Source organism: Elaeis guineensis, chromosome 9 (genome assembly GCF_000442705.2).
Source record: "Elaeis guineensis isolate ETL-2024a chromosome 9, EG11, whole genome shotgun sequence".
Lineage (NCBI taxonomy): Eukaryota > Viridiplantae > Streptophyta > Magnoliopsida > Arecales > Arecaceae > Elaeis > Elaeis guineensis.
This window is the reverse complement of record NC_026001.2, coordinates 47823916-47835495: the sequence shown is the minus strand read 5'-3', so window position 1 is coordinate 47835495 and position 11580 is coordinate 47823916. Positions and strand designations below refer to the sequence as shown.

The window sequence follows — 11580 nt, the reverse complement described above, 5'->3', positions numbered from 1 at the left end:
AAAATTCATAGGCTACTCTATATAGATATCTTTTTCAAGATATCCATTCAGGAAGGCAGTTTTCACATCCATCTGTCAGATTTCATAATCATAGTAAGCTGCAATAGCAAAAAAAGAGCGAATGGATTTCAGCATAGCTACAGGCAAAAAAGTTTCTTGATAGTCAATATCCTCACACTGACTATAACCTTTAGCCACAAGCCTAGCTTTATAGGTTTCTATCTTACCATCGGCACCTATCTTTCTTTTGTAGATCCATTTATACCCAATGGGTACAATACCCTCAGGTGGATCCACTAAGGTTCAGACTTAGTTCGAGTGCATTGAGTCAATTAATGACTTTATAGCATCTAACTATTTCTCATAATCGGTGTCAGATATTACCTCATCAAAGGTGTTAGGATCATCACCATGATCCTTATCTCCAATAAGGAACATTTCTTTTACTTCCTCTATAAGCATACCTATGTATCTCTCTGGAGGTCGGGAGACCCTACTAGATCTACGAGGTGGTTGATGCGTAGTCATTGATAGCACCAAAAAATAACTCTACTCACTACGTAGGTAGGATGAGTCGAGATCGTATCCTCAGGGACCTTGGGCTAAGTTGAGATTATAAAATAAAAGAAAGAAGCATTATTTTGATTTAAAAACTAAATTATTTTAAAATTAATATAAATAAAAAATAAAGAGCTTGGGAGTTTTGAATTAATTTTGACTAGCAAAGTTGTATCTTTTTTTTTTAATTAAATAGATGCGATTAATCTTAAGAAAAATACCTATCTTTCCTCGGCACACCCCGTATCCGTAGATTACAGCATGTCTTCGAAAGTACTAGGTAAACAATTCTTCTTTCCTCGGTATGCCCCGTACCCGTAGATCATGGTGCATCTCCGAAAAGTAAAAGTTATTCCTAATATTAATCTAACAAGAAAGCATAAATAAAAGCATATGAAAGAGAGCAAATAAAGAACTCATGATGATTTAAATAAAAAGCATAATCTTTATTGCATATAAAGAAATACAAGAAAGTTTAGAATAATAAACCATCTCTGTGTCATTACAAAATTTCTTCTCCACTCCTGAGACTGCTAGCCTAGCTGCTCATAGAGTAGTCCCTTTCTATTCTTCTATGCAAGGCTCTAGAAGAATTTTTAGACTCCCCCTCTAATGGAAGTACAAAAGCCTTTTTATAGGTGTTAGGAGGGAGGAGTTTTATATGGTTTTCTGATGTGGGACTAAAGAAAATACTAAGGACTAAAAAATAGATGGATGAGATGAAAAGATCACAAGCAGATAAAGAAAATATAAATTTTTCTTCTTAAAGTATTTCCAAATATATTTTTTTCCTTCTATCTGTTCGTCTATCCCCACGAATCTCGCGCGCCCGCCTGCCTGCTGTGCCGCACCTGCCTCGCGCCCGCACTCGTGCCCGCCTCGCGCTCGCGCCCGCTCCGCCCGCGCTCGCATCCGCACCTGCGTCCGCACCCGCGTCCATGCCGCATCCATGCCGTGTGAACCATACGTGAGCACTCCCTTTTTTTTTATTCCAAAAAAAAACTTTTGTTTCTTTACAATGACGCTTATATCCTTTTTGGATTCCTTACATAGTATCTTCATTTTCTATAATACCATATGCATCCTTCTTTTATTTAAATTTTATTTTAAGTCTAATTTTTTTTCAAATTTGAGTCTTTTTGATCTGCAAATCAGACTCTTTGTATCGATGATCAGCTTTTTTGTAAAACATAAAAAAAGGATCAAATTCTTATTAAATAAAATAAATTAAATATAATTTTCTACTTTAAATGACTTAAATTAAGTGTTTATCACACCTCCCAACTTAAATTTTGCTCATCCTCGAGTAAAATAGATATATCAGCATTGTGTACCGACTCGGTCTTGAATAAAAGTTAGTTTAGACATCTCAAAAGGTAGATGATACTTGGTCAGACCATTAAAGAGATACTTCATTGGATTATCAATTTGACCCAATTAGTGGCTGAGTATTAACTAAAAAAATTTCAAGAGCTTTTCTTTCACCAACTCTCCACTTTACTCTTTAAATCCTCTAACTTAATGTGAGATAGGTTTATTATCTTTTTACAATTTAGTCCCTTATTATCTACTATTTTTTTTTTTAACATTGCCCATCTTTTTATGCGAACCACAACACTTACTTAGGCGAAGGGGTCCGATTACTCAGTAGAAAACCAATATTTTTTTTTAAAGTAAATTTTAAGGAGAATTTTTTTTTTTGCATACCTCGACTTTCCACCCAATCTCTCATGAAGCAGATTCTTTATTGAGATCAGTAAGAAGAGGGTTGTAGAATCACTCCTAAAATTTGGTCTAGTCTAAACCCTACCATTCATTGAGTTTTCTTAATAATTTATTCCTCAGTATTTCTAAAATTATCTTGACCGTTAATCATTCATTGTTTAGGATGCCTAATTGACTCTTAATCAAAATAAAATTTGGATACACAAAACTAATTATTTCTGACCATACTTGAGGATTTGATTAATTTTCTCTCCCCCAACTTAATCTACATTGTCCTCAATGGAGTAGGGAAGCAAAGAAAATAAAAGGAGAGAGTGCACCTGAGATAATTCTACTTCGAAAGTCGAAGATAGCTTCATTGATTAATAGGCTCTTATTCTAAATTCCTGCAGCTGCGGTAAGTAAAAAAATATGAAATCGTTGGATTGCCTCCCAACAAGCGCTAAGTTTTACGTCTTCAGCCAGACTGAATTGAGTATTATGGAGGTATTGGATCCACTAAATCAACAGATTCAATTAATTCTCCATCACTAATTTCATCTATGTAAGGTTTCAATCGCTAATCGTTCACTTTAAAGGTGTTCCCCTGTTTAGGATTTTTGAGTTCTATAGCTCCATGAGGAAATACCTGAGTTACAATGAAAGGTCCGTCCCAACGTGAGTGAAGTTTTTCAAAAAACAGACGCAACCTAGAATTGAAGAGCCAAACTTTTTGATGGGGCTCGAACATTTTTCGTGCAATGAATTTATCGTGGTATGCTTTAGTTCGAGCCTTATAAATTCTGGCACTCTCATACGCTTCATTGCGTAGCTCTTCAAGTTCATTTAATTGAAGTCTCCTATTGGAACCTATATTTTTTATATTAAAGTTAAATTGCATATGGCCCAAAATGCACGATGTTCCAATTCCACCGGAAGATGACAAGCTTTTCTGAATACAAGTCGATAAGGAGACATTCCTATGGGTGTTTTAAAAGCAGTACGGTAAGCCCATAATGCATCATCTAAGCATGCTGACAAGTCTTTTCTATCGGGTCTTACCATTTTTTCAAGAATATGCTTGATCTCCATATTGAAGACCTCAACTTAGCCACTTGTCTGAGGGTGATAAGATGTGGCAACTTTATGAGTTGTTCCATATTTTTTCATTAGCATGTCGAAGTGCTTATTTGTGAAGTGTGTACCCCCATCGCTAATTATGGCTCTTGGGCATCCAAATCGACTAAAGATGTTATGTTGAATGAACTTGATCATGATTTTGTGATCATTGGTTCGGGTTGCCATAGCCTCTACCCATTTTGATACGTAGTCCACTGCTACCAAAATATACTCGAATCTAAATGAGGAGGGAAAGGGTCCCATGAAATCAATTCCCAAACATCAAAAATTTCTACTACAAGTATAGGGATAGGGGCATCATATCTTTTCTCAAATATTTCTTGTTTGCTGGCATCACAGGCAATTACGACTGAATTTATGTGCATCTTTGAATAGTGTCGATCAATAAAACCCACTCTGCAGCACTTTTGCTGCAGTTTTTCTTCCACTAAAATGTCCCCCACATATCAAAGAATGGCAAAAAGTGAGAATCTTTGGAATTCACTCTCGGGGACACAATGGCGAATAACTTGGTCAGGACAGTATTTGAATAGTTCAGGTTCTTCCCAGAAATAATGTTTAATTTGCGAGAAAAATTGATCCTTTTCTTGTTTTGTCCAGTGAGAAGGTACTTGTCCTATTGTCCAGTAATTGACAATATGGGCAAACCATGGAGGACGGCTAGAGGAGATTGCGAAAAGTTGTTCGTCAGAAAATTTCTCTTTGACCTCATCTATGCCTATCGTGTGTTCAACTAAGATCCTGGAGATGTGATCAGCTACCACATTCTCGAAACCCTTCTTATCTCGAATTTTCAGATCAAATTCTTGTAAAAGAAGGATCCATCTGATCAAACATGGTTTAGTATCTTTCTTTGAGAGGAGATGTTTCAGAGCCACATGATCAGAGTAAACTAGAACCTTAGACCCTAACAGATATGAGCGAAATTTTTCAAGGGCGAACACTACTGCTAGTAGCTCTTTTTCTGTTGTGGTGTAGTTTAATTGGGCAGTGGAAAGAGTCTTGCTAGCATAATAGATCACATGTGGCTCCTTATTGATTTTTTGGCCTAAGACGGCACCTATTGCAAAGTTAGAGGCATCACACATAATCTCAAATGGAATGGACCAGTCAGGGGGTTTTATTATGGGTGCTATTGTCAGGGCTGTTCGTAATGTGTCGAATGCTTTCAAACAGTCTTCGTCAAAGATAAATGGTGTGTCCTTGGCCAATAGATTGCACAAGAGTCTTGAAATCTTGCTAAAGTCTTTGATGAAACATCTATAAAATCTGCATGATCTAAGAAGGATCGTATTTATCGAACCGAAGTAGGGGGTGGTAGTTTTGAAATGACCTCAACTTTGGCTTTATCTACCTCGATCTCTCTTTCAGAAATAATATGTCCTAATATAATTCCTTTCTGCACCATGAAATGGCTCTTTTCCCAACTTAGGATCAAATTTGTCTCTATACATTGTTGAAGAACCTTGGTTAGGTTCTGAAGACAATCATCAAAGGTAGAGCCAAATACTGAAAAATCATCCATGAAGACTTCTAGAAATTTATCAACCATATCAGAAAAGATGGCCAAAATGCACCGTTGAAAAGTGGCTGTGCATTACAGAGACCGAATGGCATACGTCTAAATGCAAATGTTCCATAAGGACATGTGAAGGTAGTCTTTTCTTGATCAGCAGGAAATATCGGGATCTGGTTATATCCCGAATATCCATCTAGAAAATAGAAGAAACTTTATCCTGCTAGCCGTTCTAAAATTTGATCAATAAAAGGCAAAGGAAAATGATCTTTCCTAGTAACGGCATTCAGCTTTCGGTAGTCCACACATACTCGCCAATCAATTGTTGTACGAGTAGGAATTAATTCACCCTCATCATTCTCTATTATGGTAATACCTGACTTCTTAGGTACTACTTGGGTTGGACTAACCCACTGGCTATCTGAAATTGGGTAGATAATTCCAGCATCTAGCCATTTCACTACCTTTTTCACGACTTCCCGCATATTCGGATTCAATCTTCGTTGCATGTCCCTATGTGGTTTTGCCTCAACCTCGCAGTGAATATGATGCATGCAAACAGAAGGATCTATACCCTTCAAATCGACAATTGACCACCCTATAGCCTCTTTATGCTTTTTGAGTACTCCGACAAGTTTGTCTTCCTGGTCGTTGGTTAGATCAGACGCAATGATCACTGGAAGGGTATCATTGGATTCAAGAAATGAATATTTCAGTGTGGCAGGAAGAGGCTTTAGCTCTAGAATAGGTGGTGCTTCTAAAGATGGTACCAGAGGGCTTGATTAAATTGGTAATTGCTCGTACTTTACAGTCCAAGGGGGATTGGTGCTAAAATTGGAAGGTTCTAGCAAAGCATGTATTTCTTCAGTGTATCCATCAATATCAAAATTATCCATTCCAAAATGTGTTAGGCATGCCTGTAAAGGATCTGAGTTGAGCAAGGCAGGAGCTTTATCTTCTATAACTTCCTCTAACAAGTTGATCTCATCATGGTCGTACACAGGTGGTCCCAAAGATGCATTGAAAATATTCAACCTTAGCTTCTTATTTTCGAAAGTTACATCCATAACTCCGATCCTACAATTTATACGAGCATTAGCGGTTGCTAAGAAGGGTCTACCTAGGATGATTGGTATTTGGTTGGGGTTGCTACCAGATTCCATATCCAGCATAAGAAAGTCAACAGAAAAGTAAAATTCATCTACTTTCACCAATACGTCTTCCAGCATTCCACGGGGTACCTTAATAGATCGGTCCGCTAGTTGTAAGGTTACTGTCATGGGTTTTAACTTTCCAAATCCAAATAGATCATATATAGAGCTCCGGAGAAGGTTGACACTTGCACCCAAATCTAATAATGCCTTCTTAATCGTGAGGTTTCCTATGACACAAGAAATAATTGGGGTACCTGGATCTTTCAGTTTGGGTGGGGTAATTTGCTGGAAAACTGAGCTGGCCTGCTCAGTTAGGTGGACTTTTCTTGGTATTTGTGCCTTTGATTTTCGTTTCTATGTACACAGGTCCTTTAGAAATTTGGCATAGGTCGGAACTTGCTTAATGGCATCGAGAAGAGGTAAGTTTATCTGGACCTGTTTAAACAGTTCCAACATTTCATTCATTTTTATACCCTTCTTATCAAGAGGCAGAGATGATTCTAAAGCACTGGGAAATGGAGCTTTAGGTGCAGGTGCTGGGTTAACAGGTTCTTTCCTCTCTTCAGATTTCTTCTTTTCTGTTGTAGTTGAAATTGGTTGCTCTTGTTGTTGGATTACTTCAGATTGATTTAAGATTTTTTTGCTTCTAAGGGTCATGATCAATTTGGCATGTTCAAAAAAAGTTTCAAGACCAATGGAACTTTCAGCCATGTACTGACCTTTTGGGTTATTAATAGGTTGACTAGGTAATTTACCTTCTTCCCTCCTACTGAAAGCTGTTGCTAGCTGACCTATCTGGGTCTCTAGCTTTGCTATTGATTGCGTATGGGAGTGAAGGAGTTGGGTATTCATTTCTAGTCCTTTAAGTGCTTGCAGTACCTTTTCTTCAAAAGCTGAGCTATGAGTACTTGAAGTGGGTTGAGGAGGGTTCTGGTATTGTGGCTGGGATGGATGCCTAAAAGTTACATCCGGGTAACCTGATCTTTATTGCACCGGAGGAACCACTGGTTGTGATTTTCATGAAAAATTTGGATGGTTTCTCCATCCCAGATTGTATGTACTAGAATAGGGGTTGTTCCCTGGTCTATGAGTAGTTTGGGCTTGATGGACTTGTTCTTGTGCATGTTCAGGAAGCTGTGGTGCAACTGGACAATCATTCACACAATGAGTGGGGCTCGAACACAATGCACATATATCTTGTATCTGACAGGATGGAGAAGGTGACTGTTCTATACTTAATAATCGATGTAACTTTTGGGATAATTCATCTACCTTATGATGGATAACTATTGGCATTTTCTACTTCATATATTCCACCTCTCTTTGGGTTTAACATGGGTTTATCTCTAATAGAGGCAGACATATGATGTAATAAATTTTCACTTAAAATTTCAAACAGTTGCCATGCCTCATCCTCACTTTTCAACATGAATGTCCCATCGCATGATGCATCGACCATTTGTCGATGTCTTTCAGATAGCCCATCATAAAAATATTGGATTAACTGCCACTTGGGTACAGCATGGTGGAGATATTTTCTAATAAGGTCCTTTAATCTCTCCCATGTTTCATAAAATATTTCTCCATCTAATTGGGAAAAACTAGTTATGGCCTTCCTTATTTGATTAGTTTTTCCTATGAAAAAATATTTCTTGAGAAACTCTCCTTACAGCTGGTCCCAGATTGATATAGTCATGGAATCCAAAGTATGTAGCTAGTATTTGGCTTTGTCCTTAAGTGAGAAAGAGAATAATTTTAACCTAAGAGCATCATCGGAGAAGTTGTAAATTTTGACAGTTGAGCATATCTCAAAAAATTCTTCAAGATGTTTATAAGGGTCCTCATTACTAAGTCCATAAAATGAAGGTAACATTTGGATTATACTGGACTTAATTTTATATTGAGTGGCCTCCACAGGGGGCACTTGAATACAAGGAGAGTAGGTATATGTGAAAGGAGTAAAGTACTCCTTCAATTGCCTGGGTGGATCATTCTCCTGATTTCGGTCCATATTTTTACGTCTGTTGGCTCTAAAGGTTCTTTCTATTTCTGATCAAAAGGTTGGATTTCTGATTGTAACAATCTATGGCCAAGCATACACCTTACAATTATACTTTAGAGCAAACACAAAAAATTTTAGTTTTTATAATATATATATATATATATATTTATAATAAAGTGAGAAAAGAGTGAAGAAAATCTAAAGAGAAGAACCTAAGAATTTTAAATCTATGAAAAGAGAGAAATTAGTTAATGTTTAGATGTTAATTGCAATCAACTTAAACAAGCATGGACTCTCCATCCTTAGGTTAACTTAGATCTAGACAGCTCCTAACTTCAAGACCGCCTTTGAGCACTCCAAGCTCAAGACTGACTAACTGACTTGGCCAGGTAAGAGTAAGATGTGGGAGGTTTCCTGCTCGTTGCATTTCTTAGACACCAACTGAGTTAGCCAGGTCAGTCAACGGAACCAATTGAAAACCACTTTTTTTAACCACTTGCCTTAGACACCGAGTAATTAACCAATCCGCACTCGGTTTAACTCTAGAGCTTTCTTATCCTATTGAGCTCGAAATTTCTAAGGCTGACGTCTAGTTGATTTTAAAATTAAGGCTTGGTTTAATGCAGAATGATGGTTATGATTTTTGGGCTAAGAAGGGTGATCAAATCTCCACCTTATCTGATTAATGGGTTGCACCCTTAAAGTTAATTATGGAGATGCAATGCAAAGAAACAAGGTGTCCAATCAAGTTAAAAATTTTTATATTTGGGGTTGCACTATTTTAGTTAAGTGTTATGAAATGTCAATGATTTTTTTTTTTTAATTCAACCGTGCCAAGGTTCCCGACAACGGTGCCAAAATTTGATGCGTAGTCGTTGATAGCACCAAAAAATAACTCTACTCACTACGTAGGTAGGATGAGTCGAGATCGTATCCTCAGGGACCTTGGACTAAGTTGAGATTACAAAATAAAAGAAAGAAGTGTTGTTTTGATTTAAAAAATAAATTATTTTAAAATTGATGTAATTAGAAAATAAAGAGCTCGAGAGTTTTGAATTAATTTTGCACTAGCAAAGTTGTATCTCTTTTTTTTAATTAAATAGATGCGATTAATCTTAAGAAAAATACCTATCTTTCCTCGGCGCACCCCATACCCATAGATCACGGCGCATCTCCAGAAAGTAAAAGTTATTCTTAATATTAATCTAACAAGAAAGCATAAATAAAAGCATATGAAAGATAGCAAATAAAGAACTCATGACGATTTAAATAAAAAGCATAATCTTTATTGCATATAAAGAAATACAAGAAAGTTTAGAACAATAAACCATCTCTGTGTCGTTACAAAATTTCTTCTCCACTCCCGAGACTGCTAGTCTAGCTGCTCATGGAGTAGTCCCTTTCTATTCTTTTACGCAAGGCTCTAGAAGAATTTCTGGGCTCCCCCTCCAATGGGAGTACAAAAGTCTTTTTATAGGTGTTAGGAGGGAGGAGTTTTACATGGTTTTCCGATGTGGGACTAAAAAAAATACTAAGGACTAAAAAATGGATGGATGGGATGGAAAGATTACAAGCAGATAAAGAAAATATAAATTTTTCTTCTTAAAGTATTTCCAAATATATATATTTTTTCCTTCCATCTGTTCGTCTGTCCCCACGAACCTCGCGCGCCCGCCTCGCGCCCGCGCTCACGCCCACCTCATGCCCACGCCCGCGTCCACCCGCGCTCGCATCCGCGCCCACGTCCATGCCGCGTGAACCATACGTGAACACTCCTTTTTCTTTTTTATTTCAAAAAGAAACTTTTGTTTCTTTACAATGACGCTTATATCCTTTTTGGATTCCTTGCATAGTATCTTCATTTTCTATAATACCATATGCATCCTTCTTTTATTTAAATTTTATTTTAAGTCTAATTTTCTTCAAATTGAGTCTTTTTGATCTGCAAATCAGACTCTTTGTATTGACGATCATCTTTCCTGTAAAACATAAAAAGAAGCATCAAATTCTTAATAAATAAAATAAATTAAATATGATTTTTTACTTTAAATGACTTAAATTAAGTGTTTATCAGTGGTTGAGGAACATCTACTATTGGCTCATGGATAACGGATTTCTGAGGATCTATAGCTCTTTACTCTTCAGAGACCTTCTCTTCGAGCTCAACTAACCTCCCACTACCACCATCCTAGATAAACTATTTTTTTAAAAATATAGCATTTTGACTCACAATCACATTGTGGTCTTGTGGAAAGTAGAAGTAGTATCCAATGGATTCTTTTGGATGCCCTATAAAGCGAGCTATAATAGATCTATCCTCTAATTTATCCACCATCGATCTCTTGACATAGGTCGGATATCCCCAAATTTTAAGATAATCTACACTCGACTTCTTACTGAACCATATCTCATATGATGTGGTAGGAATGGACTTTGATAGAACCCTATTCAATAGGTAAATTGCGGTTAACAAGGCATGTCCCCAAAGATATAAGGGTAGATCAGTAAAGCTCATCATGGACCTGACGATATCCAATAGGGTCCTGTTCTTCTTTTTGGATATCCCGTTGAGTTGAGGTATTCCAAGAGGCATCCATTGAGAGACCATGCCGTTGCCCTTAAGATATCTAAAAAATTCTCGATTAATGTATTCACCTCCTCAATCAGATCAAAGAACCTTAACGGGTTTGCCAATTTATTTTTCTACTTCATGTCTGAACTCCTTGAACCTTTCAAAGACCTCAGACTTGTGTGTCATCAAATACATATACCTGTGCCTAAATAGATCATCAGTAAAGGTAATGAAGTAGGTATAACCATCTCTGACCTGCACATCAAATGGCCCACACACATCGATGTGTACCAGAGTGAGTAATTCAGTGGTCCTCTCCTTATGTCCCACAAAGGATAACTTGGCCATTTTTTCTCAAAGACAAGATTCACAGGCTGGATACGACTCTGGGTAAAGAGAACCAAAGATCCCATCCTTTTTCAGTCTATTTATCTTGTCCTCTCCAATATGGCTTAGTCTATGGTGCCATAAGTACTTCTGGTTAATTTTATCTCTGGATCTCTTTTGGCCTATGGTACTTACTATTTGCTTGTTTAAGTTCACATTCGCATCAACATGCAAGTGATAAAGACTGTCAATTAAATGATCTCGTGCAATTAATTTATTTCATAAATAAATGGAACAAAAATCTTTCTTGAAATAAATTTCAAAACCTTCCTGTGCTAGCACAGATACAGAAATCAAATTCTGACTAGCTACAGGAACATAATAATAGTCCTTAAAATCTATTTTAATACCAGACAGTCATCGAAGAGGGTAAGTACCAACGGCCTCTGCAGCAATCTTTGCTCTATTGTCGATCCGAAAGATCATGTCACCTTTCTTCAACTTTCTTCTTTCTATCAGATCCTGCATTGAGGTACATATATGAGCACTCGAGCCAGAGTCTAATACCCAACTAGAAGTAGAAGAAACTGTAAGGTTAGATTCAATT

General features: G+C 37.1%; 1 non-coding gene across 1 annotated transcript; it reads left to right on the top strand.

Annotated features, from left to right (window-relative positions):
• Positions 1–7590: 7590 nt before the first annotated feature.
• LOC140851882 (small nucleolar RNA R71) lies at positions 7591–7696 on the top strand. Its single transcript, XR_012134639.1, has one exon. It is a non-coding gene; the product is annotated as a small nucleolar RNA R71 (small nucleolar RNA).
• The last annotated feature ends 3884 nt before the right edge of the window (positions 7697–11580 follow it).